Source organism: Apium graveolens, unplaced genomic scaffold, assembly GCF_009905375.1.
Source record: "Apium graveolens cultivar Ventura unplaced genomic scaffold, ASM990537v1 ctg8873, whole genome shotgun sequence".
In the NCBI taxonomy this organism is placed as follows: domain Eukaryota; kingdom Viridiplantae; phylum Streptophyta; class Magnoliopsida; order Apiales; family Apiaceae; genus Apium; species Apium graveolens.
In genome coordinates this window covers 2,923-8,488 of record NW_027421539.1, presented here as the reverse complement: position 1 = coordinate 8,488, position 5,566 = coordinate 2,923, and the positions used below count along the sequence as shown (strand labels likewise).

The following is a 5,566-nucleotide window of genomic DNA, read 5'->3' as shown; positions in this document are numbered from 1 at the left end:
TCATCGAGATGCCGGTTATCTATAAAACAAACTAGAAATCTCGATATGAACCTCAAGTACAGAATGCAGACCAATTAAAGATTCAATATTATCAATCAATAAATGATCTAATCAATTAGATTGAAAAGTCTAGAAAAGCAGCTTGAAGAGTGCAAGATCAAAGGCCAAGATTAACTGACAAAGGAAAGTTACATACCTACACGATTTGCAAAGATTCAATAAGCCAGAACTGGAAAGCTTTAGAGATAATTTAAAGTAGGGTCTAGTACATCTTATTGCATGTTGTGTAAATCTGTGTTTACTAATTTATAAAATAAATAGTTGTCCTTTGTTTTTAGTTGTAATAAAAAAATAGATCTAGATTTTCTTTTAACTCTCTCAAGATAGAAGCTTAGTTCTTTACTAACAAAAGAACCCAGAAATTTGTAGCATGACATACTTAATTTTAATACAAAGTTAAGTGAGTTTTGAAAATACTGTGTTTGTTGTGCATGCTTTATTATTTCTATTTAAACACAATATCTCTACAAAGTAATCTGCTTTGTTCACCTTCCAAAATAGTTTGAAAAAGGCAAAAATATCCAAAACACATTCACCCCCTATGTGTTGTATTCAATATCTTACAATCTTTCTTTCTCTCGACTCTCTTAAAATACAAGCACGCCCATATATTTTGTATGATATTACAACGCTTTCTTTATTACTTATTCTAAACTGATAATTGACATCGTTTAATATCTTAGTATGTCTACCCTGTTGAATAATGATATATCATGCAATGTTTATAGTTTTATTTTTTTAGGCTTTGATGATTCCGATGATGAAAAATTTTTTGGTTGTCTGTGATCTCGAGTTAAAGAATTTTCATATTAATCATAACTTGGGTAGTTTCAATATGTATGGATATACATTGATTAAAAATTGTTGTGTATGAATCGATGATATTTCATTCCAATTTCAGTGTTCCTGTGTTAAAATGTCAATACTATGTTCTTAAGTACATGATGACGGTGTGTAGTTAACAAATATATGTATGTTTATCATTATGCATAATGTATGCATTCATTGTGTTCTGGTATAAGTACTAATGTAGCGTTATTTGAATCGTTGCTTAGTCTTGTCCGTGTATGAGTTCAACTTTTTTTTTCGTATACTAACTTAATAATGATATATATTAATTTTCCAATCAAGATTTTCTAAATTCGTTTAAAGGGTAATAAATATTAGTTTAAAATTATAATATTTTTAAATCTCTATGAAAGAATTCATACAATAATTTATATGAACAATATAATCATTGTTCTTTAAATAACATAAAAAGGAACAAATCAAGTTATATAATTGAGTGAATTTATAAGTTATATTCATATAATGAAATTATTTAATATTAAAGTAATTTTAAACATATTCAGTTACCTAATCTTTTCATATCTCTGATAAAATATGATTTGATGATTTATCATGATTTTTTAAAACATGAAATAATTTTATATCAATTAAACAATTGTGTGAGATTTAATATTTCATTCACAAAGTTTTGAATAAAATATAATGTTAATTATATCAAACAATTATATTTACTTATTTGTTTATAAGGGTAATGTATAAAATCGTTAAATGTGTCCGCTTGGCTCAGTTGGTTAAAATGGGGATAACTATCCTCTTGGTCACATGTTCGAATTCCACGGGAGGAAAATTTATGATTATGCCTCATGAGTCAGTGGTACCCAGTGCGCACCCGAAGGGTAGCGGCTGCGGGTTAACTACGATAAAAAAAATCATTAAATGTATAGTTTTCAAATTAAATTAACCGTGCCATTTTTTATAATTATAAAAATTTAATTTTCTTCTTCTAATTTTGAATAAAATAAATTAGAATTTAAAATCCAATTATTTTATAATTTACCATTATTAAAAAATATCAAATCCAGATTTACACATATTTTAAAATTTGATTATCATGCATGTTTTTCTAGCAAAATGGAATAATGAGAAAAAAGTTGATTAAATACCGCACTCATACTTTTACCTGAACGTGCAATAACTTGAATCAAGTTTTGGGTATTTTTCTAATAACCAGGCTAGGTCCTTAATAACTCACCAAAAATCAATCTAACAACTCAGATCTACGTTTTTTTATTAACATGAGATTTTAAATGCATCTGACGCACTAATTCATGTAAATGTAGAACGTTAGAAATACCCAGTCTCATTAAGATACTGTCATCATCAAACCAAAAAACAAATATACTAAACCTGAGAGTAAAAAAATATTTTATTTCGATAAGGCGTTGACACCTTTTATAAAAAAACGATCAAATTTTGAGTCTTTTTTAAAAATTAAGTGACATTCTGACACTGAGTTCAAAATAAGTTTAAATATATTAGTCCGAATAAATATTAAAAATAATTTTACTTGTGGTAAAACTTATAATTATATCTCATAATTGTTGACTTCTTTCACCTTTTATGGTTAATTTAACCAAATGACTAAAATATAATATTTTTCCTCTAAGAATTAATTTATAATTAATTTCTAACAATATAATTTTAATAATTAGTTTTTATTGTATATGTGTAACCACTTTAATAAATTTTCATATAAATTTATGATTATTACATGTGAATTTATTAAATAATTATAAATATCTAGTGAATATATTATAATAAACCATATATATAGAAATATTTATTACTAATATCATATCATTAAGTTGAATGATTTAAAAATAATAAGTTGACTATATACCATACATTACTAATTTATATTATGTAACGATATAGATACAAAATATTAATGTAAAAAAATGATTAAAAGTTATTTGTTATTCTCAATATATATAATTCCATATATTTACTTAAAATCATACAATATTTAATATGTGGATGATTAACAACACATGGTTTAATAGTTTGATGGTATGATAGTGAATTGAGCAATAACAAGACCTAAATTCGATCCCAACCAATAAATTTTATGTCATAGATAAAGTTTCTATGTGGCATTTCAAAATTAAGATTTATAAATAAAATGAAAACCTTCAATCGTACGAAACCTTTGTCTATAATTCTATGTGGCATTTCAAAATTAAGATTCATAAATAAAATGAAAACCTCAATAGTACGAAACCTTTGTACATAAAGTTGATATAAACTATATTTGTCGAATCTCTAGGGACGTGTAGTATAATTACACATCATCTATCATCGTATAAAAATAAATATTTTATTTATAACAATTTGAAATATTAATAACATACTATTTTTAAAATACATCAGTTATAGCCAACTCCATCAAAGTACTTCATGGTTCAACAAATTTTACATGTTCATTATTTTATATGATTTTAATCCATCATTTTAGCTAAAAATGCTAGAGATGCTTTGCGAGGACACAAAATAGAAGGAAAATTTGGGCTAAATAATTCAGGACAAGTTTTGCCAAAATTTATTTTTTGTAAGGAGGCTATCAACTCCCTCACAATGAGAGGCAAATAACTTTAAGAATACAACTCTTGCACCAGACTCGACAACTTTCTCCGTTTATTCATAGTTACACGACATGATGTTATTGGCATATACTCTTATATCCGGTATGTATTTACTATTTATTGGAGAATGTTTCACAGCTCTTTTAGTTTGTTCCCTGGTGGTGAACCGGGATGCTTTGCTCGTTTCTGAAAAAGTTTTCTGGATCAACTGCAGTTTTAATTTTAACAAGTCTATCGAAATTGGGGCCGAAATACTGCATCCCGTAGATCATACCCTGATCAAAACTTTTAATACCATTATCTGTCGTACCAATGTCCAAATCTCGGTAGCAAAGAAATGCACCTCTTGGATGCTGGGAGACATACGGGGTCATAAATTCATGTAAACTTCTAATGTTACTCATATACTTATTATCCGCGTCAGGCCCAGGTTCACTCCAACTAGTTGAATACTGAATTTTGTAAAGGTTGCCTGCTCGGTGAGGCATTGGCGTATCAGTGGCAGCAGGTTCGTTCATTTTTCCTCCGTAAGAATTGAAAACAAATCCAACAGTTCCCAGTTGAAGCATTTTTTTTCCAAATTGCTTCCAACCCTTCTTTAGGAATCGGAGTTTGAACATAATCTGACTTCCTCTTCCCATAAGTCACTGATGAGTTACGTACAAGCAATGCTTCAGGGGCAGTGTTATTATCAAAATTCGCCCACCACAGCTTAGATTTGATCCATGTTGATTGCATGCAATCTGTATTCTTGAATCCTACTTGAGGAATTTCTTGATTCATAATTCCAACAAGCCTATTACAGTCACCAAGAAACTCACCAAGCAACGTCACTTTAACAGTTTTATCACCTGGTTGCAAAAGTAACCGAATAAATAGATCTGGATCCATCTTGTCTACTGCAAGTTGATACTGATAAACGATATCAGTTCCATTTTCCTCCAATGTTTTCATTATCTTAAAAGTTGTCACAACTTCAGGTACTTTCACCAAATGTATAGTGTAGGACAATATTACACCAAAACTTCCGCCACCACCGCCTCTAATTGCCCAAAAAAGATCCTCCCCCATTCCTTTTCTATCCAAAATTTCACCATTGACATTAACAATTCTAGCGTCGATTACATTATCAACTGTGAGTCCATATTTTCGTATCAACGTTCCATATCCACCGCAACTTATGTGTCCGCCAGCTCCTACAGTTGGACAAACACCAGCTGGAAACGCATGGATTTTACTCTTGTTCCAAATATTGTAATAAACTTCACCTAGTGTGGCTCCGGCTTCAACCACAGCAGTTTCAGTCTCCGGAAAAACATCAATTCTCTTCATGTTAAACATGTCGAGAATCAAGAAGGTCTCGTTGGACGTATATGACCTTCCATCATAATCGTGGCCACCACTACGAGTTTTTAGTTGAATTTTCATTTCCTTGGCACAGGCTATCGTGCTTTGAACATGCGAATCAATTTTAGGTGTCACAATAACAACAGGCTTAGGAGTTTCGGGTGTTTGAAACCGGAGATTCTTGGCAAGAGAATTCAAAACAGACGTGAACATCGGGTTGTGGGGACTAAAAACAATGGCTTTGGTGTCTTCATCAGATACGTTGTTTCTCGCTAGGCATTGGAGGAAGGCGTTTGGGTCTGGAGGTGCAGATGAGACATAACTGAGTGGAATAAGAAGCAGAGAAACAAGAAACAATGATGAATGTAAATACTCTGTTTTCATCTTTCAGAGTTTTTTCTCTGCAATAATATTGTACAAGTGAGACAATATTTAAATAACAGCAAGTTTCAGTTATGCTAGAAAAGTTAAGTTCTTAAGGGCCAAGGAATCCATTGAACGAATCACACACAAAAGTAATGGAGTGAAAAAAAATCTCCGATTGCCTTGTTAAATGTTAGAAAAAGTCACAACTTCCTTGTCCTGTTGGATAGTTTTACTAAAAATAGAGTGATTTAAAGTTTACAACAAAAGGGAGATCCCCTATGTATATGCAGATCACCAATAGTCCCTATACAAACGGAGATCATCAATTAAAACATCACAATTGATTCCAGAGAACATTTTTT

At 30.3% G+C, this 5,566-nt stretch overlaps 1 pseudogene; it reads right to left on the bottom strand.

Annotated features, from left to right (window-relative positions):
• Positions 1–3,400: 3,400 nt before the first annotated feature.
• LOC141705462 (berberine bridge enzyme-like 2) lies at positions 3,401–5,316 on the bottom strand (annotated as a pseudogene).
• Positions 5,317–5,566: the final 250 nt, after the last annotated feature.